A 27,325-nucleotide genomic window follows, 5' to 3' on the forward strand; every position below is an offset into this window, starting at 1 on the left:
CCGGCGCCTTGCAGCGAGAAGGCACCATCAAAGTACATCAGCCACTCTTTGCTTGTCTCCTTGACGGGGATGCTCATCTCTGGAATTTCTTTGTCTGGGGTTGGCGTCCACTCTGCTATGAACTCTGCCAATGCCCTGCTTTGGATCGTTGCAGTGCTCTCAAACTTGAGGCCAAAGCTTGACAGTTCCAAAGCCCACTCGACAATCCTGCCTGTTGCTTCTGGATTCTGCAGTATCCTCTTCAGCGGAAAGCGAGTGACAACTGTGATCTCATGTGCCTGGAAGTAATGGCGCAGCTTTCTCGAGGCCATGAGAAGGCCGAAAAGCAAGTTTTGCACACCAGAGTACCTCGACCTAGCCCCCTGGAGAAGGGAGCTGACAAAGTAAACTGGGTGCTGCACCATCTTCTTCTGCACCTCCTTGTACGTCTGCGCAGACTCAACTTTGTCGGGGCCAGAGCTTGTCGGGGAAGCCCCCTGCTTGTCGCTGGATTCACTTGTCGCGGTTGTTGGCTCATCATCCACCTCCCTCTCCGCTACTAACGCAGCACTAACCACTTGATTGGTTGTTGCCAGATATAGCAGCAACTTCTCTTGTGGCTTAGGTGCGACAAGTATTGCAATGGAGGACAGGTACCTCTTCAAGTCCTGTAGCGCGGCCTCCGCTTCTGGAGTCCATTTCATTGGACCTGCCTTTTTCAATATTTTGAAAAACGGCAGGGCGCGCTCAGCAGACTTAGAGATAAACCTGCTAAGAGCAGCCACACAACCGGCAAGCCTTCGCACATCCTTGACGCGCTTCGGTGCTTCAACCTGCTCGATGGCCTTGATCTTGTCGGGGTTGGCTTCAATTCCCCGCTGAGACACAAAGAACCTGAGAAGCTTGCCGGAAGGGACTCCAAACATGCAATTCTCGGGGTTGAGCTTGAGGTTGATCTTGCGCAGATTTGCAAAAGTTTCTTCTAAATCTTGGATCAGGGTAGCCTTGTCCTTGCTCTTGACCACTATATCATCCATGTAGGCTTCCATGTTTCTGTGTATCTGTGGCTCAAAAGCAACATGGACAACCCTTGCAAATGTTGAACCAGCATTCTTCAACCCAAAGGGCATCCGTACAAAATAGTATGTGCCGCAAGGGGTGATAAATGCGGTTTTTCCTCATCCTCTTCTGCCATGAAGATTTGATGGTATCCTGAGTATGCATCAAGAAATGAAAGCAAATCACATCCAGCTGTGGAGTCAACAATCTGGTCAATGCGCGGCAAGGGAAATGGATCTTTGGGACAAGCTTTATTGACATCAGTGAAGTCTATACAAAGCCTCCATTTCCCGTTCGCCTTGCGCACGACTACAGGATTGGCCAACCACGTGGGATGGAGCACTCCTCTGACAAGGCCTGCTGCTTCCAATTTCCTGATCTCTTCTGCAATGAACTCTTGGTGCTCCACCGCTTGCTTCCTGACTCTCTGCTTGACGGGCCGTGCATGAGGACAGACGGCAAGGTGGTGCTCGATTACTTTCCTGGGAACACCGGGGATATCAGACGGTTGCCATGCAAACACGTCGACATTCGCCCGCAGGAAAGCAACGAGCGCGCTTTCCTATTTGGGGTCAAGCATGGCACTGATGGTGAAGGTACCACCAGTGCCGTCCTTCTTGGCGGACACCTTCTTGGTCTCGGGTGGAGCTGCCATCTTCTTCTTGCACTTGCCGGTGGAGCTTGATGGTGCGTCCTCGATGGTAGCGCAGCACTCCGAAGAGGTGCGCTTGCCAGAGTGGGCATCAGAGCTCTTGCCGGACTTTGTCTTCTTCTTCCCCCCGGGAGCTTCAGCGGCAAGTGTGTTGTGATCAGCTGCGGCTGCTGCTTCCCGGTAGATCTTGTCGGCGCAGATAAGGGCATCCTTCTTGTCGCCGGGGACGGAGATGACACTTATCGGGCCCGGCATCTTAAGCATGTTGTATGCATAGTGAGAGGCTGCCATAAACTTGGCGAGCGCTGGACGGCCAAGGATCCCATTATAGGGCAATGGAAAATCGGCAACGTCAAATGTGACCCTCTCAGTTCTGAAATTCAGCTCGCTGCCAAATGTGACCGGCAGCTTGATCTTTCCCTTCGGCTTGCTTCTTCCCGGGCTGATTCCTTGGAATGTGCCGGTCTCCTCGAGCTCGCTGTCAGGGATCTGGAGTTTCTGAAGGACCGCGGAGGAGATCAGATTCAAGCCGGCCCCGCCATCAACTAGCATCTTCGTGACCTTGAGGTTGCGGATAGTTGGCGAAACCAACATCGGCAAGCACCCGACCGCAGTTACGCGATCAGGGTGATCCTCAATGTCGAAGATGATAGGCGTGCTGGACCATTTCAGAGGCTTGCGTGACTCTATGGATGGCTCTGCTGCATTCACTTCCCGCATCCACTGCTTGAGTTGGCGGTGCGAAGTATGCAGAGAGGCGCCACCGTCAACGCACAGGACCTCTGTGGCTTTCTAAAATTCCTGCTCATCGGCCTCATCATCATCCACGTCTTTGTCATCATCGTTGTCTTCATCCTTGTCGCGGCCACGGGGAGGCCTATCTCCTTGCCGCTGCTTGGCCTTGCCGCGGCGTCCTCCTCGGCCGGGACGTTTCTTGCCGGACCCACCAGTTCCTTCCTGGGCCTTCTCCTTGTCGCGTCGCTCGTATTCAGCTTTCTGCAGCTCAACGAGCTGTTCGACTTTCTTGCAACTCTGGAGATCGTGGCCCTTGGTGCGGTGGATCTTGCAATACTGCTTGCCGGAGCCGTCCTGCTTGTCGGCGGCCGCCACAGGCTGGGCCTCCTTGCCGGAGCCACCATCTTTAGTTTCCTTGGCGCCACCTCCGTTGCCGGACTGCTCGACAGCTAGCACTTCCTTGCCCTTCCTCCTTCTGTTGTTCCGCCGCCGGCCTTTCTTTGCCGGGGCGGCATCCTCACTGTCAGATCCTCCTGCTCCTGTATCCTCTCCGGGGAGCCTCCTTCCCTCTTCAGTGCGTGCACACTTGTCGGCCAGGGCGTAAAGCTCGCTGACGTCTCTGATCTTACACATCGCCATCTCCTCCCTCATCCTTCGGTTTCGCACGTTCTGATGGAACGCGCTGATGATCGCGGCAGGGTGGACGTCTGGGATGTTGTGCTGTACACGGCTGAATCTCTGAATGTACTTGCACAGTGGCTCTCCTTCCTTCTGGGCGAGCAGATGAAGATCGCTCTCTTGGCCATGTGGCTTGTGGCCGCCTGTAAAGGCGCCGACAAACTGATGGCATAAATCTGCCCAAGAGGAGATGGAATCATCCGGCAAGTGCATGAGCCAGGACCTGACGTTGGGCTTGAGTACTAGCGGGAAGTAGTTGGCAAGGATCTTGTCGTCCCGTCCCCCGGCAGCCTGCACCGCGATGGTGTAGATGCTGAGAAACTCCGACGGATGCGTCTTGCCGTCGTACTTCTCTGGTACGTCTGGTTTGAAATTCTTCGTGCTGGGCCACTGGACTTGCCGCAGCTCACGAGTGAACGCAGGACAACCTACCGCGTACGGCAGATCGCCTGGTTCCCCTGGCACATGCATATCAACAGAGGGCCCAGCGCGCTTGTCGGATTGACGTCGCGCTTCTCTTTGGCGCTCGATGCGGGTTCAAGCGTCTTCTTGTTGTCGTTCATGGAGAACTTGGCACTGGTCGCGACGAGCTCGCGGGTCCGACGACGCGGTGGAGCCGCTGTCGGGGTGGACCCGGTGAGTCGGCGATTTCGGCCTTCGCAGTGGAGAGTGCATGGAAGTCGCACCTCCCCCGGTCTTGTTGCCATCGGCTCGTGTCCGGCTGTCCTACCGCGGCAGCGAGGTGCTTGGTTGCCGCGCAGTGTCGCCGTTGGCGAAGCCGATGAGGCTCTGGATAGTGGCCCTCCATTCGTCGGTCTTGTCCGCCGTCGGAGGATAGTCTAGGAGCAGTTGAGCTCGCGCCAAGGCTTCTGCTAGAGTGGTGGGCGCTGGAGGTGAACGGTGCGAGGAGTGGGGCATGCTCGGACTCCTAACCACGTTAGAAGGAGCAGTGCCCCGTCCAGGCGACCGTACCTCGCTCGAGCCAGCATGTTGACGTGCATGTTGGTCTTGAGCGCCACGAGAACCACCAGCTTGATCTTGGCCCAGCGAATGTATGGCGCTGCGAACGCCATGACGTTGCTAGTCCCGTGCCTCCTGAGAGGGGCGAGGTGCGCGCATGGACGCCGAGGTCTGCGCCGCCTTGTCCTTGGCTTTGGCCGCACTGAGAGCTCCCTCGTCGACGCCCATTCTTCCGCCGGCGTCCACTCCACCACCCGTTTGCTCCGGAGGTGGTGAAAGCGACGCAGACGGAACAGCTGCCTCCGAGCCCTTCTTCTTCGGTGGCATGTCGATGAAGACGATGAAGATTTAGCTCGCGCGCACGCCGGATCGGGTTCGCATGATCTCGACGCCCCCTACCTGGCGTGCTAGAGATGTCGGGGAGGCTGATTCCACCAACACCTATGGGGACAGGGCCCCTTTCGGTTCGGTGAGGGAAGAGGCGGCACAAAGAGCGGATCGAGGCGGTACACGCGAGCGGTTTTTACCCAGCTTCGGGCCGCACAGATGCGTAAAACCCTGCTGCTGCTTGTTTATGTATATTGAATTCTTGCTCAGGAGCGATGGACGCTGCCAGACTGAGCGTGAGAGTGTTCCTGGTGTTTCGAATGAGCCGAACCGGCCGAACCTCCTCTACGTTGCGCTTGGGCCTCCTTTTATACTTTCAAGGGGTCACCGACAGGTGGCAACGTAGACTAGAAGGGTAAAAATGGAAAAGGATGCTGTAGGTGCAGCTACCGCTACTGTGGATACAATGCACCCTACCTAACTCTGACGGCAGGGGACAAGGGCATTAAATGCCTGTGTGAGTTGCCTAAATAGTGCAAAAAGTGACCGTTAGGAGCGCCACCGTTTGCCACGATGGCCTTCTCTTCACCTCCGCTTGCCACCGCGCACCCCTAGCTGCATAGCCTCCTGCCACGTGTGCTTGGGAGAGTCCTAGAGCGACACGTTAGCAGGTGTGCTGGAGCGCGGGCACGTAGTGGGGGTTTCCCGCGGCAAGCTCCTTGCCGCGGTCGTCATCTTGTCGTGTTTGGGAGCTTGTCGCTCACCGGGCCTTGCCGGGACGCAGGGCGCGTTGCGGCAAGCTTTCTTGGTATGCCTTGAGTGGCCTTCCCGGCAAGCTTCTCTTGCCGGGGTCTTGTCTCTTCCCAGCAAGCTCCTCTTGCCGGGGCCTGGGTTGGCCTTCCCGGCAAGCTCCTCTTGCCGGGGCCTTGGTTGGCCTTCCCGGCAAGCTCCTCTTGCCGGGGCCTTGGTTTGAGTACTTTGTTCTTGAATGGTCTTCAAGGGAGCCACGGAGGGTCTTGGCGGTCACCCGGCAAGCCTTGCCGCGGGGCGCCGCAACTGCCCGTGCACGAGTTCGGGATACTAGGGTACCCCTACTCTAGTACACCGATAGGGTCCCACTTGTGCGTGTGTGCGTGTGTGTGCATGTGTGTGTGAGAGAGAGAGATAGAGAGAGAGACCCATCGGTCGATGCTCGTAAATACATCTTTCAGCCATATGCATTGCTGATGCTCAGTAAAAACTTATATAGTTGACACAATCATATAGAACATCATAGCACACTGAACTTGCATACAAAAATTTCACGCAGGTGGCACAATCAGGATGGAAGCAGTGGATCACTAGGGGAAGGGCTATGTTGAAACCAATGAAGTCGTACATAACGGTTCATCGACTTTATCAATGACGGGGAAATATCTTGAATGTTGTGCAAAGAAAACAGACAGACAACATAATAAGTTCTGGTAGCACATTAATTTGACGTATAGCCCTTTCTAAAAAAAGTTCAGGTACAAAATTAGAACAGGTCACAATCAAATGTACTGGCATATCAGTGCTTCACACCCATAGCTCAGATTTAACTAGTATCTGACAAGATTCAGTTGTTACCTCAAATTAGAGCGCATCCAGGCAGCCAGCCCTTCCTCTTCTCCCAAAGAAGCAGTGGCCTCCGCTGCGCGATGGAGTAGGCCATGTGCCATCCATTGTTCCGAGCAACACGGGGAAAGTATGACGTTGACTCTGTAATGGACGTCGTCGACGGACCCTGGCACCAGTGGCGGCGGCAGGACTTCGATTGATGGATTGACCACTTCTTCGACATGCACGAACACTCGATACAGGTACATCCCTAACATGGTCCGCGGCGGCCTTGGTGGCGACAAATAGTACAACCCGGTTCCTGCATCGGTATCTCAACACCAATCACCTTCGGTATGGTGGACGACTTCTTCATCCATGCCATAACCGTCAGAGCCCAGCTGTCTGGAGGAACAAACATACTTACGAGCTCACCTCCAAGGTTGTTGATAAGCTCGTTCATGGACTCGCTGTTCCAAGCAAGTCGAGGCATGCCGTGGAAGGTAAGCTTTGTTAAAAAAACTCAAGCTTAGAGGGCATCGAGCCCCATTCTAGGTGCCACTTATCAAAGCTCACCAGCGCGCCATCACAGAACAAATGCCGGGAAGATTCAAACACACGACTGCAGTTGAAAGTTGTCCGGAACCTGACGAAGAAATCAGCCGGTGGCGGATAGACTTCGACGCGCAAATATGCTCTCGGCGCGCAAGTGCACAAAAACACCGGTGGCACCCACATGTCAGCCTAAGAGTCCTTATTCTTTCTTTTTTGGAGAGCCCGGCCTTTTTTCAGGATCTTTTGAGAGCCCGGCTTGACAGTCATAATTGACCTGTTTGGCATTGCATTACTACTCGGCCCTTATTCAACGACACCTCACTGGCCCAAACAAGTGTACATCAACGAAAAGACACTAAGCTCAAATTATATAACTTGAAAAAAGGAGATATACTCTGAACACTGGAGAATGGTGATACCCTAATTTAGCCCACCAGTAGTTTGAGACAATAAACAGTTTGAAACAACGATATATACAACATTCAAACACTGACTAGTGACTACTACTGACATAAACAGCAAGACATGATAGTTCATAAGAAGTCTTGCTACACCACCAAAACGCACCCATCTGCAGCGCTCAGATTCTCATGATCCAGATGAGAATGACATTCTAAACAGAAGCAACTATTACATAGTAAGAGTGACATAGACGAGGATGACCAAATGACAAGGAATATGCATAACAAAAGAAAGAACTACCCATCCAGAACCAGCAGCAAAGACAACAAAGTCATTTGAAGAGATGACCCAACACCATCATAATTTGCAGCCCCGCTTCAGCGACCAGTGATCCGGAGACACCAGTACTCCACCCTTTCGATGCAACAACCCAATTACCTATCAACCTGAAGGCTTGAACCACATCACTGCCTGTCGTAATTGAGACATCCAAGGATCAAAGTTAATCCGGATGCCTTTGTCATTCTCACCTTCTTTTGGCAGTAGGCTGTACCGTTGACAATCAGGGGAGTTTGCTCCCGAACTCCTAGGGCTCGCCGTGTAGACACTGTTTTCCATAGCAAACAGAGCCTCTCTGCCATCAAGGTCCTTGCCAACGGTGATCTCCTGGTTAATCGGATAATTGAGTCCGAGAAACAGAGAGTGTGAACCAAGGCTGTTTACCCGCCTCCAACTAAAAAATCCTAAAGGCTCCAACAAGCTAGTATCCTGCTCATAGACGTAACAGCCACTGTCCGGATATTCACGTATTACACGGTGCTTGTATACAGTGGGGTTTTTGCAATATAACTTTTCCGGCTCATGTGTCTGAATGATTATCAGTCTTTTGCCGTCGTTTGATCGAGCGAGGAACCAGTTGTGCTTCCCTGTTTTTGGCAAAGGTGGTGTGATTACAAAGGGCAGTAATTGTAGGGACACTGCATCATATCAAAAAGGACAGGCATTGTTAATGTAAGATCAACATTATTCAGAGTATGAGTAGGATAATGCAAGAAACAACATTGATATGTCCCTGTTGGAACTGGGAGGAAAATACAGGGAAATGTATACTGGGTTCGAAAATATAGAAGTGCCATGGATGGTTATACTCATGTTATCTCGCAATCGATTCTTCACAGGAAACTACCATGTCATGCATGTTATGTAATCATGTTCTGTCCTCACAAACAAATTCTTCAAGGTAACTAACAGACCATGCATTGTTATATACTCGCGTTCTGTGGGCAAAAAATTTGTGAGGATATTATTCTAGCCATTGATTGCTGAAGGGCGAATATAGGTATGTACACATGGTAAGCATTGCAGGATTTCACTACTTCCAAATATAGAGTTCTCCATATGCACATTTACTTGCCTAATGTATGGTTAGATGAAACCAACAGTGTGGTGCATGTTTCTACAATCTTCTGCAAAACAAGGTCCGTCCAACTGACGTAGTAATCTAGATGACTTGGACCGCGATGGTAATACTTTATATAATCCAACGGAGGAAGGATAATCTCATGGGGGGTCTGCAAGATCATGAGCACCAACTTTTTACCGTCTTCTCTGAAGGCAGCCATCCAGTGGGAGTTCATGCCGACCTAGTACATACCTGCCAAGAAGTTTCGGGCGATGGTGATCGGATCGATGTCGAGGGAAATGATGTACAACGACCGACTACATACCTGCAAAGAAGTTTCAGCTAATGGAGATCGGATTGAAGACGAGGGGCATCATGCACACCTCCGTATCATGGTGAGCCAATCTTGCAAGACCAGATAGCAGCAACCAGGGTGTCTTGAAAAGCTTAGGCCTTGCTTCAACGATGGACGTGTGCATGTCCCTCGAGCATGCAGCCAGCCGTAGCGCACTCAACATATCCATACACGAACAACAGAGGTCGAGGATGTCACTGGGGAGATTGCTCCAATCGCGGCTCATATGGATGTTGCGCGGTTCGCGTTCGGCCATGGTGGAGTTTGGAAGGGGGCTTGACTTACGAGGGAGAAGGATGTTGGTGCTGGAGCGGCTAGCGAGGGAATAGTGGTACTGGGGGAGGCGAGTGAGGCGACGGTACACGGGGTCACAGTGAGATGGAGACGGAGACGGAGACAGAGAAGGAGATGGAGTGGTGCTATGGGAGCGGAGAGGGAGACGAGGCAAGGCGCCAATGTGATGTACAGCAGCGGTGACAGACTGCACAGTGCACAGGGTGAGGCTGACTTTGGTAACCCGAACACGCTGCCTGGACTAGTGTTAGGCGCAGGGTGTTGTCACTTCACTGTGAGGACCAGATGAATAGTATTTTGACCATCAAGTGTACCACAGTTGTACTACTACTACTCCTACTAGTAGGAACATGAGTACTCCAGTATTGTATAGCGGAAATAGGTCTCCCGTGCTAGCATGCCTATTCACTTCATCATTCAGGTATCATCCATATTGCGAGCAGAACCAAATTCTCATGCATGCCCAATCAACGCCCTGCCGCGATGCATGCAGTGGTCGTTCTGGTGCATCAAGGACGGCATGCAGATCGTTCCACACTTGAGAAGAGGAAAAATGGAAAGGTAGAACGCGGTAGCAGAGGAAGAGAAGGCTGGCTAACGAGGCTGGGAGGGGATCGAGCAGGAAGTTAATGCTCCACGCCTAAAGGTTTTGGGAAAACCTGATTTTCATAAGGTGACTTATACTCACCTAAACGGAGGGAGTATTCCTTAACCAGAGAATGTTGTGTCTCCCACTCACGTGCTCAAAAAAAACTACAACACATTTTTTATCTGTTTGCATAGGTCGCACCTATCACTAAGGATGGGCACGTACACGAACAGGTACGACTCATCATTCTACCTGCATAGCCTTTTCGTTTAGTCTACCTAACCGTCTAATCAACTGCCTGCACGCCACTTCTCCCATTTACTTCTCCATCGGGAACCGATTCTCCTCGGCTTCTTCACCTCCCCTTTGTCTTCATTTTCATCCAAACCCCACTGCGTTCACATTGTTTTAACCTCTTTAAATAATCATCTACTACTTCAGTTAGACTAGCCATCTAATCCTAATTCTCCAAACCATAGCCCTCCGTTCCAGCGGTTCCAAATGGCGAATGAGATCGAGATGCAGGTTTTTAGCGTCCAACATGTCCTCGTCGAAGGCTCGATGCGCATAGTTGCCACCATCACCGTCCACCCAAGGGTTGTTCGGCAGTGGATCAACAATGTATCCAACTCCCTCGAAAAGGTAGAGACGAGGGTCATCGGTCTCGACGCAGAGTACACGGAGCGTGCCCCTGGGAAGATCCAGCGCACCACCGTCCTTCAGCTATGCCACGAAGATGATGTTTTGGTGTTCCACATCATACACTCGCCCTCGATACCAGGTGAGCTTCACAATTTCTTGTCTCGGGAGGACGTATACTTCTGTGGGCAGCCATCGAAGGGGACAAATAGAAGCTAGAGCCGTACAACCTTGATTTGAAAAGCATCACTGACCTACAAACCAGAATCAAAATTCATGTAGAAGATTGTGATAAACAGACACCATCCCTATTCGACGTAGCAAATTTTTTGCTCGGTACAAATCTTCAGAAGGGTGATGAGACGGTGGCATTAAGGTCATCTGGATGGGAGATTTATCCCTTGACGTACGAGCGGTTAAAATATGCTGCCCTCGATGCCCGTGTGAATTTCGAGATAGCTGCAAGGTCCAAAGAGATTGTTGCGAAGCCGTCTCCCACAGAGAATGAGAACAAGAAGAAGAAGAAGAAGAAGAAGAAGAAGAAGAAGAAGAAGAAAAGGATGCACCAGCAGGAGGGCATTATGGATGGATGAACTTTTTCCTCTCTTGTAAAAAAAATTATTCCCTCTTGGTGTATATTGATATAGATGGACTATTTCGATGGTGTGCATGTCTTTGGAACAGAGTAGTAGCGTGGGTCCGCTTGACTCTAAGGACCTATTTATCCGCATATATAGCTTTCTCTACTACTCCTTCCAGTGATCAATATGCAGTGCATGTGCCCGTAGACATGGCAGCTTGTCCATGGAAGTTCAACTACGGCGACCATCACGTTTCATCTCGCGATTCCCACGACGCCTCTCCAACCCACAACACCACGCCCCCCGACGTGCACCTCACCCCTCTCGGCCGCACCGCCCATCTGCCTTTGTGTGCATGACATGTGGGCCACCTAAAATGCGGCGAGCATCAAGTTTCTACCACAGCCACCTGCGATTCCCACGACGTCGCTCGAACCCATGAAACCACACGTCCCCGACCTGTGGCTCACCCCTCTTGGCCCCACTGCCCCTCTGCTTACGGGAGCATTACATGTGGACCAGTCACCTATCGGGTCCACATGTTATTGACTCAAAGGTAGGTTTAGTAAGGCGCTGAAGCTCAGTCCCGATGGCCCTAAGAGGGAAATGTAACTTCTGCGCCAGGGCTTGTGGTGCTCCCGCAGCACGAACTCGTGCCAAACTCGAGATTTGTTTCTTTACTATACATGCACGCAACAATTTAATGGACATTCTAATCTCAACATGTGATGGGGAGCTCTAAATTTGAATTTGAAACTTATAAAACAAAAAGATTCAAAACAAATAAACTGGGAGAGAGGGAGTATATCGCAGGATGTGTCCCATACAAAATAAGTCCCCTAGTTTGTCGCCACGAAGATGCGGTTAGAAAGCAGCACAACATCTTCCTACTCGTACGGCAACAAATCGGCCGCAGACAGCATGCTCCGCCTTTGACCGCCATGTGCAAGGTTCGTGCTATCTTATTCAATCTCACCGTGGTTCCATCGTACCAATTCATGCGGTGGCCCGTTGCATGGTTGATCCCAATGTTGGACAAAGGTTCTACGGGAACAGTGTCACCGTTGTAAATGTTGTGCAAATTGATGTTGGTACCCTCCCGTACATATGCAAGCCAATCTCCACTCGCACCGAGCCTAACCTGTGAAATGGTTGGGAGGGGGAGAATTTGGAAATGGACACGGAAGTAGTCTTTATAATGCATTTACTACATGATCAAACTCATCTTACCTGCTCATCGGAGGAAATCCGAGTGCCCCTCAACGTCGGCATCTCAAGGGGCGTCAACTTGCAACTACGACCACGCCGCGCTGGAGAGACCCCCAAGGAAATATCCTCGTGCGCTCCACGGAACATCAAGATGCATTTGTATGAGTAGTTTATCTTGTGAGAGAAAAGGATGAACGAGGGAAGGCCTCTAGAGATAGAGATGGACACTACTACTACCAATGTGCTGGCCCGTGCGTTGGAATGGATCCAAAGTAGTAGAATAATACTTGTTCACGTGCTTGAAATATAAACACTCTAGTTTTTATATACATGTGTCAGCAGACATGACAGCTTGTCCATGGAAGTTGAACCACGGCGACCATCACATTTCTTGTTTCTACCACTGCCACACCCACACGCGATTCCCACGACGCCGCTCCAACCCACGGCACGACGTCCCCCGACGTGGACATGGATCCTCTGACGTGGCTATCACTGCCTTGCCCTGCCTTTCCTTCACTGACAGATGGGACCCACGCTTATGGGTCCCACATGTCAGTGACAGAATGGGAGGATTGTTCATGTCAGGGGATCCTCATCCCCCCGACGTGCCCCTCATCCCTCTCGGCCCCACCGCTCCTCTGCCTTTGTGTGCATGTGAAAGGATCGAGAAGAGGTGTCTAGAGGGGGTGATTAGACACTAAGTGCTAAAAGTTGCAGTTTTTAACTTCTTTAAGTTGAAGTGGAGTTTTGGAACAAGTTTAACAAGCATAATACATATCAAGAAAGCATACAAAGAGTATATGAGCAGCGGAAAGTAAAGCATGCAACTTGCAAGAATGTAAGGGGAAGGATTTGGAGAATTCAAACGCAATTGGAGACACAGGTGTTTTTGTCGTGGTTCTGATAGGTGGTGCTATCGTACATCCACGTTGATGGAGACTTCAACCCACGAAGGGTAACGGTTTCACGAGTCCACGGAGGGCTCCACCCATGAAGGGTCCACGAAGAAGCAACCTTGTCTATCCCATCATGGCCATCGCCCATGAAGAACTTGCCTCACTAGCGGTAGATCTTCATGAAGTAGGCGATCTCCTTGCCCTTACAAACTCCTTGGTTCAACTCCACAATCTTTGTCGGAGGCTCCCAAGTGACACCTAGCCAACCTAGGAGACACCACTCTCCAAGAAGTAACAAATGGTGTGTTGATGATGAACTCCTTGCTCTTGTGCTTCAAATGATAGTCAACCCAACACTCAACTCTCTCTCACAGGATATGAATTTGGTGGAAAGAAGATTTGAGTGGAAAGCAACTTGGGAAGGCTAGAGATCAAGATTCATATGTTGGGAATGGAATATCTTGGTCTCAACACATGAGTAGGTGGCTCTCTCAGAAAATGTGTATTGGAACTGTAGGTACGTTCTGATGGCTCTCTCCACAAATGAAGAGTGGGTGGAGGGGTATATATAGCCTCCACACAAAATCTAACTGTTACACACAATTTACCAATCTCGGTGGGACCGAATTGAGAAACTCAGTCGGACCGATTTAGCAAACCTAGTGACCGTTAGGGTTTTCGGTGGGACCAACTGGATCAACTCGGTGGGACCGATGTGCTAGGGTTAGGGTAAATCCAAAACTCAGTTTGACCGATTACTCAAACTCGGTGGGACCGATTTGCGTAATAAGTGAAACAGAGAGTTGGCTAATCAAACTCGGTGGGGCCGATTGCATATCTCGGTGGGACCGAAAATATTGCAATAGGTAACAGAGAGTTTGCAAGCCCATCTCGGTGAGACCGAGATCCCATCGGTGAGACTGAACTGATTAGGGTTTCTGGCAGTGGCTATATCAATGAACTCGGTGGCTCCGGATAGAAAGAATCGGTGGGGCCGAGTTTGACTTTTGGTGTGGGACACATCTGGAAGTGAGAAAGTGGTTGAGGGCTTTGCAGCATATCACTAAGCACTTTGAGCAAGCAAGCCATTAAGCAACACCTCATCCCTTCTTAATAGTATTGGCTTTCCTATAGACTCAATGTGATCTTGGATCACTAAAATAGAAAATGTGGAGTCTTGATCTTGGATCTTGAGCCAATCCTTTGTCCTTAGCATTTAGAAGGGGTTCCACATCCTCTAGTCCATGCCACTTCATTGTTGAACTTATCTGAAACATACTAGGCAAAAGTGTTAGTCCAACAAGAGATATGTTGTCATTAATTACCAAAACCACCTAGGGAGCACTTGTGCTTTCAATATCCACCTTTTTGGTAATTGATGGCAACATACATCAAAGCTTTTAGATAAAGATATAGAGAATAGCAAGTAAAGCTTTGGAAAGACATGTAACAAGCATAGGCTCCCCCTACATGTATGCAAACATGTGAATATGGTATATAGAAGCATGTGAGAGCATAACCATGATAGAGTAGCAATGTGTTACATGTATCTTGGCTATATGCATCAGAGCAAGTGATGAAAATATGAGAAATGTACCTTCATGCCCATGAGTCCTTCTTGCAAACAGTATGTACATCAGCAAGAATATCTCATACACATGACTATGATGCATATACTTACCTTCTGGTCTTGAGTTGGCTAGGATGGGATGAGCCTGCATAAACAAGGTTAGATAACACAGATGCACCCACTAGCTAGAGCAAACAAAAGAAACCACAAGAGTACCAAGACTGGGATGACATGTAGAGTGAGTACAGAGTACCACGATAGATATTGACATGTCCCCAAAGAGAAGGATATGCAATGAATTTAAGAATTTTCTTTCCCTTGGAAGTCTTGCTCCCCCTGAATCTAGCATGGGATACTGGGAGAAGATACGGAACAGAAAAACAGAGCTCAACGAACAAAGGAACATAGCTAATGCAAATAATCACATATGAACATGTCTTTCCACCAAGAAGACATGTCGCATCTCTCCTCTTGAACATCAAGCATCTGGGATCCTCGAAGATTACTCTTTCCTGGAGTATTCCCTCCCCCTAGATATATGATTAAGCTTTGATGTGATCTCTCTCTCCCCCTTTGACATCAATTTCCAAGAAGGGTCTTCTGGAATTTGTTGTGAATGGGTTCGGTCCTTGAATCACAGTACAAAGCATTAAGGTAAATGTGATGCTTGCAGAGGACAAGATTCATTGAGTGGAGCTGGATCAAGAAAAAAAAGCAGGAATAAATGGCAAAAGGTTTTTCCTGTAGTGAAATCGGTGTCACCGAGTTGTATGCTTCAGTTGCCCCGAAAATCTTCGGCTAGACCGGAGACATGAAACCGGTGGAACAGAGTTCATCACAGAGAAAAACACTTGTCACCTCAGCTCACTAGACAAATAATATCTCACAAATATTTGCAATGAATTGAATACGAAAATGCAGAGCAAAGGACAAAGAAAAGAAACTAAAAGATCTAGATGAAGTTTTTTTTGAAAGGGGAAACAAATATGCATGGGACAAATGCAAGAACACAGAAAGAACACAAGAGGACTTCATCTAGAGTTGGGCGGTGACAAAGTCACCTATGTTAGAGTACATTGACTTAGGAGTCAAGTGAGATCACTTGATCATAGGTCGTACTCATTGTTTAAGCTCAAATGGGGTTACCATTTTTCGTTTAAGTATCTTGATGTATTCACATCTTGTCGAGTTGCTTTGACTCATGACTTGGAGTAAAGCTACTCTAAGATGGAATAACATACCTTGGGTGGCGGTGTTGATCTTGATCATGTAGTTGAACTTGTGTGGGTTGCTCAAGGTTGATGTAGCCCATCAAGAGTTGGGAGCACCCTTTGGATTTTGAGTTCATCTACCTACATGGGTTAGTTTTTGCAAGGAAGAGCACTTGTGTATCCAACATGACAATCATGAAACTCAACATAGAATTTGTCAAAGGATATGTTTGAAAGGTTTCATGCTTCCTTGTCATCAACCACCATTGTGTAGAGACTTGGTGATGTAGAGATTGCTCAAGATGTGAGTGAGTTGCAATCTCATAGAATTAGATTCATCCAAGTACCTACAAGGGTTAGATAACATGCAAGATGCAAATTGTCAAGACATAAGATAATCATCAAAATATCAAGTGATTAGTCGTAAGCTCAAGTCTTGCATGTATCCAATGGAGTTCCTACTCCAAGTTTGAAGCATCAATGATGTTCAATTCACCTCTTAACCTGGAAAACACTTTCTCATCAAGTGGTTTAGTGAATATATGTGCTAATTGCTTATTCGTGCGAACATGCTTAAGGTTTATGTCACCCTTAGCAACATGATCTCGAATGAAATGATGCCGAACTTCAATATGCTTAGTTCGAGAGTGTTGCACGGGATTGTGAGCAATCTTGATAGCACTCACTACAAAAAAAAGACACATCCGTGACATTTTGGGCCGAACAAAAAAAATCTGTCATACATATGACACTTCTATGACGATAATTGTGACAAAACCCCATATCATCATAGTTGTGGTGGGCTCCTACTTCTATGACAAAAAATCATGACAGAAAATGGGCTTTTCGTCCTGGGCGGGCTAGAGACGCACCTGCATGACATTCTTTGGGCCGTCCATGACGAAAAAAACCATGGTAGAAGCGAGGGCGAGGAAAATTTCGGGGAGTTCCTGGTTACGGTGGGAGGTCGGGGGCCGAGCGATGTGCATTTCTCTCGTACACGTACGCGCGTGTGTGCGAGGCGTTGGCTATAACTGAACCCGAGTGAGGCGTTGGGCTCTAATTGAACCCAAGTGATTGCACTGCAGGCTACGCGTTACTGAACCCGAGCGATCGATCAATGGCTGTTAACTGAACCCGATCGAGCGATTCCTTTGCTACTGCTGCTAACTGAAGTCGATCGATGCGATGAATAGTGAGCATTGCAGGGGGGGTTTGGATGAACAATGAGCGGTGGCGTTGCCTCTGGATGAACATGACCTCGTGGTGTGGTGGAGGGCTGGATAAACAGTAGACGGTGGAGGGGTGCCCGTGGAGGGGTGGATGAACAGGACCCCGTGGTGTGGAGGGCTGGATGAACAGTAGATGGTGGAGGGGTGGTTGAACAGGACCCCGTCGCGTGGAGGGCTAGATGAACAGTAGATGGTGGAGGGGTGCCCGTGGAGGGGTGGTTGAACAGGACCCCGTGGTGTGGAGGGCTGGACGAACAGTAGACGGTGGAGGGGTGGTTGAACAGTAGCCGGTGGAGTAGCGCGCGGTGGAGGCTGGATGAAAAGGAGCCCGTGGAGGCTGGATGAACAAGAGCCCGTGGAGGCTAGAGGAGGTCGACGGTGGAGATGAACAGTATCCTGTGGAGTCCTGTTTTGCGGTACGCCACACCCCTCCCGATGAACAGGACCTCCGTTTCGACCGTAGCGCTCCAACACAAGTCCGTTTCATCCGTTTGCGGTACGCCACACCCCTCCTAATCAACAGGACCCACGTTTCAACCGTAGGAGGTCCGTTTCCTCTGTTTTGCGGTACGCCAGACCCCTCCCGATGAACAGGATCCCGTTTCGAACATGGCCGGTCGAACACAAGGCCGTTTCCTCCGTTCTGCGGTATGCCAGGCCTCGTTTCCATCGCCTGTTCCATCCAAGCCCTCCCGATGAACACGACGCATTCCGTTGCCTCCCCATGAACACGACGCATTTCGTTGCCTCCCCATGAACACGACGCATTCCGTTGCCTCCCCATGAACACGACGACGACGATGTTTCTCCATTCCAACCCAGTCATGTACACGAGCCCTGGCCATACATATGCGCGAGTAGGCGTTCGAGACCCCGCCCGTATGTACACATACATGGCCGTATTTTCTTTCTTGCACCCTGGCCGCTGTACGTACGTGTAAATGCTATGTGCGCGCCTCTACTACGAGACGTGCGCGCCTCTACATCGATCAGTATATACGTACACGTTCACGACCAGAATGACAATGCTACGTACGCTTCGACCAGGTGGGTCCCGACTGTTAGGCACTTCCTTGCCTGCGAAGATGTAGCTGGTGGGTCCCAGCAGTCAGGGGGCGAATCGTTTTTTTTTGCCCGGACGCACTTCCTTGCGTGCGAAGATGTAGCTAGTTGGTCCCAGCAGTCAGGTGGAAACGTTTTTTTCACGAAATATGGTGGCCCGTCCGGTGGGTCCCGCTGTCAGGTGGAGGAATAATTATTTTGCACGTAATAAGGAGGCACTTCCTTGCTGCGGCCGTGGACCCAGCTGACAGCCTCTCCACGTACAGTCCACATCCGATGGAAGCCGTTCCTTGACCACGTTGACCACGCCGTGCCGAGAGCACCAGGGCGGTGGACGACGGCGAGGCCTAGGAAGGGGACGACACGGAGTCGGGGAAGACGCGACAGTGGATGCCCACGCGTAGAGGAGTATGAGGGTTCATTGGTTCGCTGCGGTGTGAGGCTGCCGTCGCTGCAGAATAACAGGGGGTGTGGGTGAGTAGAGGGATGGCCTGGCTAGCGATGGGAGTAGTAGGGGGCGGTGAGGCCTCCGCCGCATCGCAGCCGGCCACGAGAGGCAAGAGCACGAGGCACGACCGGCGCTGGTTTGGGCGGCTGGAGCAAGAAGACCAGAGGCTGAAGAAGCACTACGGCCGTTGGATGGACATCATACGGTCACTGGAGCTAGAATCGTGCATATTGACTAAGTTGACAAAGCCCTCCGTCCCCGTCAACTTAGTAGGCCCACAAGTCAGCCTGCCACTATACTGGGTCCCAGCTAACAGGGGGAGTATTCATTTTTTTGTGCGTAATAAGGAGGCACTTCCTTGCGTGCGAAGATATAGCTGGTGGGTCCGAGCTGTCAGCGGCAGTAACATTTTTTCGCGAAATACAAAGGCCCTTTCAGTGGGTCCCTGATGTCAGGTGAAGGAATCATTATTTTGCGCGTAATAAGGAGGCATTTCCTTGCGTGCGGCCGTGGACCCAGCTATCGGCCTCTCCACGTAAATTCCACTTCAGATGCATGTCGGTCGTTGACCACGTTGACCAGGCCGCGCCGAGAGCACCAGGGAACGACACGGGGGCAGGGAAGACTCGACAGTTGTTTCCCACGCGGAGGGGAGTACAACTGTATGAGGGTTTACTGGCTCGTCTGCCGTCGCCGGAGAATAACAACAGGTGTGGGTGAGTATAGGGATGGCTAGGCCAGCGATGGGAGTAAGGTGGGGAGGTGAGGCCTGCACGGCAGCAGAGCCGACCGCGGGGAGGAGGGAGCAGGCAGTCCCGCCGGCGCCTGTTTGAGCGGCTGGAGCAGGAAGGGCAGAGGTTGAAGAAGCACGACGGCCGTTGGATGGCCATCCAACAGTCACTGCTTGTGCGTCAACCTTTTTTTTAGGAAAGCCTCAAATCTGTGGAAAACATCATACAGCCCATTTGCTAATTGTTAAGGTTTTTTTGGAGCCCGTATTCTTTTTGTTAGCATTACAGCCCATATTGTGGCCACGGTTAAAAAATTATACGAAATTTTGCATATTTCGGTGCGGTCCGAACTGTTTCTAATCCCGAAATTTGGACTCACACTCAAACTAATTTTAAAAATAAATGTATATCAATATAAAATCCAACAAATTATCCATGCATAAAAATTAATGTAATTTAAAATCCCGAAATAAAAAAAAGATATTTGAAACTAATTGCCGGTTTGATGTGTTTTAAAAATGTACAGCCCATTTCTCATTACTGATGGGCCATTTTCTTGGCCAGCCGAATGAAAGCTCTCCTCGTCTTGAAAGATTTGCAGCCCAACAGGCCTGACAAAGCGACTTACTTGGCAAATCACAAAAAACTGGGCTGTGGCCATGGACCCAGCTGTCAGTCCATTTGTTTTTTTAGTCCATTTGGTGGGCTGGGTGAAACAATGATGTAGCATCTATGTAGCCCATTTAAATCCCATTTGCATTTTTCTCGAAAGCCGCAGACTTGCTGGGCTGGGTGAAAATATCGTGTTGGGCTAGACGGAGAAATGCTATAAAAACATAAACACATGATTGCACGTCAGTAAAATCTTTGCAAGCTTATGTACGCAATCACTAGGAGTTAACTTGCCAAGTTATATATAAACAATTATTATTATTATTTTGTAAGAACTTTCAACTTATGAAATAAATTATCATTTTAATTTGATGAGTTAATAGTACATGGGGTATTATTATTTTTTAGGATAGACGTGGGACAGTTGAGTTGGTTCTAGGGGAAAGTACTGGGAGAAAACTCAGTTACATCAAAAAAGAAAGTGGGAGAAAATTCAGAGACCTGTTGGGTCCACCTGAGGAGGGGAATATGTTGGGAGGAAGGAGATTCAAAGCACGGCAGCCGAGTGAACTAGTTTTTTTTACGGACAAGTGAACTAGTTTACATACATAAGCAAATTGCCACTAAAAAAGCAATCAGGTTAATGGGTTCTTAAAAGAAATATTTCAGACAAAATAGATAATTACGACACATAGGCTAATGCATGAAACACTCACATGATAAAGGTGCTTATAAACAGATAAAGTACAACATCTAGACCTTCTTGGCACGCTTGATCATGACGCCGCGGTTGTCCGTGTACTCGTCGGTTACGGGAAGCAGACACGCTCTCATGTCCAAGATCTGCATGTACATGTCGTAGCATGCGTATGCACCCTTGGCTGCGTAGGTTATGTAGGCTAGATTCAGAGGTACCTCCCACGTGTTTAGGTCGTCTTCTTTCATGTTGGCGTATCAGGGGTCGATGATGGTCTCAGCGAGGTCAACCACGAAGTCCTTCTCTTGCCCGTTGCTGATGATCTTGTATTGCTTCTGGATGTCGACAAGCTTGTTGCACGAGATGGCCGAATCATCGCGTTCTTCTCTCCACCGTAGCGAAGGTGCAGCCGGCGCTGCCGATGAAACGGGCGAATGCTCCAGAACCTGGTCCAGCCATAGGACTGAGGCGAGGCAGAGCTTCACCGAGTCTGTATAGTTGGTGTACATCACATTCAACTAGGTGCAGCCATAGGACTGAATGGCGAACTCAAAGGGGAACTCCTTGCTGAAGTCCATATCCAGCAGGCTCACCCCTCGGATCGCCATTCGAGTCTCTTCGAGTGAACGAGTGTGTAGGCGGCAGCAGCAGTTCGTTTTTCAGCTCTCGGGGAACTGGATTCAACAGTAAGCTAACTGTGTATAGGCGACAACAGTTACTACCCCTCCCTTGTCCGCTGCACGCCCGGCAGAAGATGCACCCTCGGCCATATGTCGGATCACGAGCGGTTCTGTATTGGTACTGTAATAACAGGAGTTAGTGGTCACTTTACTTAAATTTAATTAGCTTTAATAGAAATTTGTACTTAAAACAAGCAATGCATTCGCTCGTTCTATCAGTGCCACAGGATCAACATGCACAACAATTAAAATTATTATTCTCAGGACGCACACGATCATCACATTTGTCGCACTTTGACAAAAGATAATACTACCGAGTTTGAACTGTTTGTTATGGTTGTTGTCCTCTGCATCATCATGCCGTGTTTCCCAGCTTGCAAGATTCAGAACCAACAAATAAGATCCAAATAATAAGTACAACAAAGATGCCTACACATCTCATTGATTCCCAACTTGCAAGATTCAGAACCAACAAATAAGATCCAAATAATAAGTACAACAAAGATGCCTACACATCTCACTGATTCCCAGCTTGCAAGATTCAGAACCAACCCATTAGAGACTTTTGATAAAGTGAATATCGGGATTAAATCCATCTTGGCTAGCCATGTCATACAATCGAAGAACTTGGCGAATGCTCTTGACCGTCACAACATCTGTAGTTGAGTATTCCTGTTTGCACAACATGTTTGCACAACACAAACAAGGAGACATGAGAGCATGATTTCGCTTTAATAGCGGCCTCCTTGAACTCAACCTCCAGCTCTACTTGGATGAGGTCTGCCTGGAGTTCCATGATTCAATTCATGCGCCTTTTTCCGCAGTTCACCTGAAATGAAGCAAAGATTGCATCATTCAGCTAGCAAGAAGTACTTGCTCTTGTGAGCTGGCAGGTTCTTCTTTAGTAGTTGCACTAAAATTGAGGAACATTAAGGTTGGCTGTCCAGCTCATGTAAGGTGCAACTATAATTTTCTTATCCTTTTGTGCAGTTCCACTAAAATAAAGTGCCATTGTGGTGACAGTGATGGCTCCATCTTGCAAAGGCTAATAAAATGTTGCACGAGATTACCAGCAGAACTTGACGGAGATTTTGGAAACTCCAATCACCATTCTGTGCAGTTCCACCAAAATTGAGAGATGTTGCCCACGTGACATTTTAGTTGAACTGCACAAGACACTCATTCGAAAAAGTGTTTTCTGCAGTTCACCAAAAGGTCACAATAGCAACAAGGTGAAATGGATATCCCTATCTGCACAAATAGATAGAAAGTAAACAGTTGCTGGTCAATAAGAATATACGAAACATATACAAAATGAAAAGAAGCATCTTAATTATGTTCATGGAAATCACACAAGGACAATAGAAATTTTAAAACGTCAGTGATGCTTCATGTTCCCAGAAGCATTACGATCAACAATGAGATTCCTCAAATATGGGATTACTTTAGTGGTGGCATTGCTTGTTTACCAGACACAGTAAATCAACAGCAGCTAAAGAGTTGGTTTAAGGGCATGGGACCGTGGGGACACCAGGACACTCAGCAGCATAAAGGAGCAACTTACTTATCATACTGGGGAAAACAACATGAGTGCCATTGTACTATGTGAGGGCAGCAAATCTAATCCTGGAGACCTTTTACTATGTGAGGGCAGCAAATCTAATCCTGGAGACCTTTTACTATGTGAGGGCAGCAAATCTAATCCTGAGACCTTTTACTATGTGACGGCAGCAAATCTAATCTTGTAGACCTTTTACTATGTGATGGCAGCAAATCTAATCCTGGACATCTCTGTTGACTTGTCCATCAGCCGCCACTTTCTATCCTTTTTTCAACAAATAATAGATCTGTTCCTTATCCAGTTTGTACTGCGTTTTCCCATTATTTCCCTTTTCAACCAAGAGACCGGTTGGGTATCTGGTCTCTACTACTTTCACCATATTATTTCCTCTTTGAATCAAGTCCTAGATTCATGCTACAACTTTCCCCCCTTTCTTTGTTGTTTGAACAAAGCCCTAGATTCGAATGCATGAAGTAGCTTTACCTCTAATAATACTAAAAATTTAGGTGGCTTTGGAAGAGCTGAAGGGAGTAGAAAAAGATGCACATGCAGACACGTGGGGAGCTGGGGCAGTAGAGCAAGGCCGCTTTTGAAGAACTTATACCTGAGGGTTGCCGGGATGTCGACGACGGCAGGTCGGATTTGCGGACAATACGGCAGGGAGGAAGAAGGGTCGGAGGACCTCCCGAGCCGGCCATGTGTCGGAGAGAACGGCACGGGCAAAGGATCGGGCCCCTCCGGCAGCTGTGGGTTTCCTCCCTCAGCGGCGATGACCGCGTGAACGATCCACCTTTTAGTACTCTACACACACTAGCCGAAGGGATCCGACCGGATCTGTGACCAGCGGTGAGCAGAGAGAAAATGTCGCTACCGCTGTCTTGTTTATATCTGGAGAGGATGAGAGAATGAAGAGAGAAACCCTAGTAAAGCAAGTGCTCAGGCCCCTGCGTCCATATATAGTGGAGTGATTATCTTTTTTCTCTCCACAACAAGCGTTTCAATTTGTGTACGTGGCATTAAATAAAAGAAACTCTCTATTTAAGGTGACTACTGTACAACTCCTACTTACTACTAGTAGTAGTACAGTATTGTTCACTTGTGCTCCCCGCCCCTCCATTCATTGAACAACCCCACGGGTGAATAAACATACAATAAGTACTGTATTTATATAGAACGAACAAGCTCGAACTGTTTTCCCGTAGTTAATAGTTGAGGGCGGGGCTTTTCCCAGGCAGTACGCGCGGCAGTTTTCGGGTAGGGCCAGAAGACTATTTCAAATTTTTTTAAACTTCGAGACGGCCACATAGTATGGAGCCGACCCCAACGATTTTAAGCTTACAGGGACGGTACACGCTATCCTAGACTACTATACACATGAAACTGCCACACGAGCGTCCGGGCTGCGCTTGGCTCTTCGCCTCTTCGGGAAGTCGAACAATGATGGAATACTACTGCACTGGAGGAGTACTACAGTACGCTTCTGGCCATCTGACACTGATTGAACTGCTGCATGTCCACCGCGTGCGGGAGGGAGAGCGTGTAGCGAAAGCTTCTCCTAGTCTTGCAAGGCACCACGCTCATGGGCGAGGGAGGGACGCTCCTGCCTTTGCGTGTATGACAGGTGGGCCCTACAGGTGTGTGGCCAACCTGTCATACAGCCAAAGGCATGTGCAGTTAAGTCCGTGAGGGAGAGGATAATCAAACTTCTTGTTGATGTACGAGTTGACGTGACACATCAAAGCACTGCACTCGATATATTTCAATAATTTGCGTGTGTGACTCCTAGATGCAGAGGCCGGGGGTCATCATCCTCCTTTTCGAGAAAAAATAGACGCGTGTGTGAGAGGACGAGTGCGTGCGTGCACCTCTTCTCTTCCTGTATAACGTACTAGTAAACTTAGAGTACAAGTTTTTGTGGGTGGCACGATGGTGCGTGCGAGAAGTCCCGAGAGATAGGTTTAATGTATTAATTGCAATGCATGCATGCATAAAGTACATGCATTGGTCAATTTTCTCTTAATACTTGCATGCAATGATTTAATGCACCTTGGAATCTGAACATGTGTTGGGGACAACCAAATTGAGCCTTATAAAATGGAAAAACTAAAATTTTGAGATAAGCCCTATAAAACCGGAAAGGAGGGAGTAGAAAAAGTAGTACTCCATCCGGGAATAGTGCCGCACTTCGAAACTAGAACCGTCAATAAATTTTGAGCTTGTGTCTCGTCACATTCCAAATTACTCCATGCTATATTGAATTGCAAACCTGTTCACACCGATCACATCCTAAACGGTTTCCCACTTAGGAGCGTATTAGTACTCGGTTATAAATACTAGTATGCCAAGTTGACTGCACATTCCTCCTCAACACCTCATCCACAAAAACAAACAAGTCATTCAGCATCCTTCCCTTGCGTCTGCCATGGCCAGCGTGAGTTCTGGGTCGAGAGATTGCCACCAGGGAGAGGCGAGCATGGAAGCGGAAGCACGAGAGATGTCCCGCCTCGCTGCAAGAGCAGCCGACATGTCCCGCCGTGCGGAAGTAGCAGCACAGAGGCCCCGCCGTGCCGCTGAAGCAGCATGGAGGTCCCACCGCGCCGTCGATGTAGTAGTCTGGTCCGGCCGCGTCGCGGAAGCAGCAGAGATGTCTCGCCGTGCCACGAATGCAGTAGAGATGTCCCGCCGTGCCGCGGCGGCCTGGGAAAATTTGTCGCGGGCACGCGACGACTGTTACAGGCGCATGCATGCGATCATCCATAGCCAGACGGATCAGATCTCCCGCTCGGTGAGGTTCCACGATGACATGATAGCCTCATTTGAACAGGCTACCGGCGTCATCCAGCAACTAAGGGAGGGCAATGAGAGGCTCCGGGCCGAGCGTGACCTGCTGAGGGAGAAGATCGTCCGAAGTGCAGACCTGCAAGAGGAGACTAGTGCCTTGTTGAAGAAACTTATGGACGAGAATGATATGCTCCTCAATGGGCACCAAAGGCTGGTGGAGGAATCTGTGGATGTTCTCAAGCAGCGTCTTGAGGACACGAAAGAGCTCATTGCCGCTCGCCGCGGAGACTAGTTTCCTGGTTTCTTTTGTTGTAATAATCGGTTTAGGATGTGGATTGTGTCATCGGTTGTGAAATGTTGGGTTCTAGCGCGGATGTTTGGCCTTTGTTGGCCTCTTGGGATGTTGCGATTTCAATCTGGTAGCTTTTAGTCCTTCGTGTTAGGCTGGAGTTGTGCTGAACTTTTTGTGAATTGTGGTGGTTTTCAGCAATGAAAATCGGAAGGGGCAAGCCCTTCTTTGATAAAAAAAAATTTAATAGTCCTTATATATTCATCAGTCTTGCTATAAGTCGCAGTAGATGCTATATAGGTCCGTCGGATCTTACATCAAGATTCGTGCTTTCAGATTTTCTTTTTTATCTCTTAAATCTCAGTCGAGTGAGACATAGCCACGCCATTAAACAGAGGCTCGGGCGCCATTAATGGAGACCTTGGGAGAGAGGTGGACGGCAGATGGAGGTCAAAGGGCTCTCCTCCCGATAAGCACGCGCAGGCGTCTGATCGCACGCCTCTTGTACTCAAATAGCAACCCTGCACGTCGCCTCCTAGCTAATAAAAAAGGGGACGCGTGGCAGCACGTAAATGGTACTAGTAAGTAGAACGCCCATGGTTTCAATAATACTTGTGTTTCCGATTGTAACGTGACAGCACTTCTTCCAAACTGACTTTGTTGATTGTTAATGTGGGCGCCTTCGCAAATCGGACTGCAAATTTACCACAGCATGTTGGTGCCACGTCATGGCACCAAGCCAAGTTTCATTATTTTCATGCGTGTTTTGGATTTACAGGAATTAAAAAACTAAGTTTCTCAATGTTTCCAACCAAGCCACGATGCCCAGAATTTTGAATTTCATTCCCATTTCTTGCATGGAACCTAGAAATTTACCCAAGGACACACATGTGATTTTTCAACCAACTTTGGTGCACTGGAACATGTGCTTGTATTTCAAATTTGAATTATGCACACAAAGGTGACACGTTCCCTCCCAGAACCACGAGCCTTCTTGAGAGAAGCTCCGATTTGCAAGAAGCTTATACCAAAATTTGTTCCTATTCGGCCAATTTTTTTTACCACGGCATGGTACTACCATGACATGACACCATGCCAAGTTTCATGATTTTAAAACCAAGTTTCTCAATGTTATCGACCGAGCCACGATGCCCAGATATTTGAATTTTATTCTCATTTTTTGCATGGGACCTACTCCCTCCTTCCATCTATATAGGGCCTAATGTGTTTTTCAAGACAGCCTTCGACTATTGACAATATTAATAGCACATGAGATGTCTACTATGCAAATTATATTATTGGAAGCTCCTTTGACGTACAAAATTGAAGGTTTGCTTTGTGTAAGTTGCATGTCATATATTATTGCTCTAATGTTTGGTCAAAGTTAGCCTCGAAAAACGCATTAGGACCTATATGCATGAGAGGAGTCGACTTCGAGAGAATGTGTTTGTTCGAGAGACACCGAGGAAGACTACTATATATCGATGGTGCATGTAGGCGGGAATTAAACTAAGGCATGGTCTTATTGGTTTCGGGGATATAGGGGAAGAGTGAGAGG

Source organism: Triticum aestivum, chromosome 3A, assembly GCF_018294505.1.
Source record: "Triticum aestivum cultivar Chinese Spring chromosome 3A, IWGSC CS RefSeq v2.1, whole genome shotgun sequence".
NCBI lineage: Eukaryota > Viridiplantae > Streptophyta > Magnoliopsida > Poales > Poaceae > Triticum > Triticum aestivum.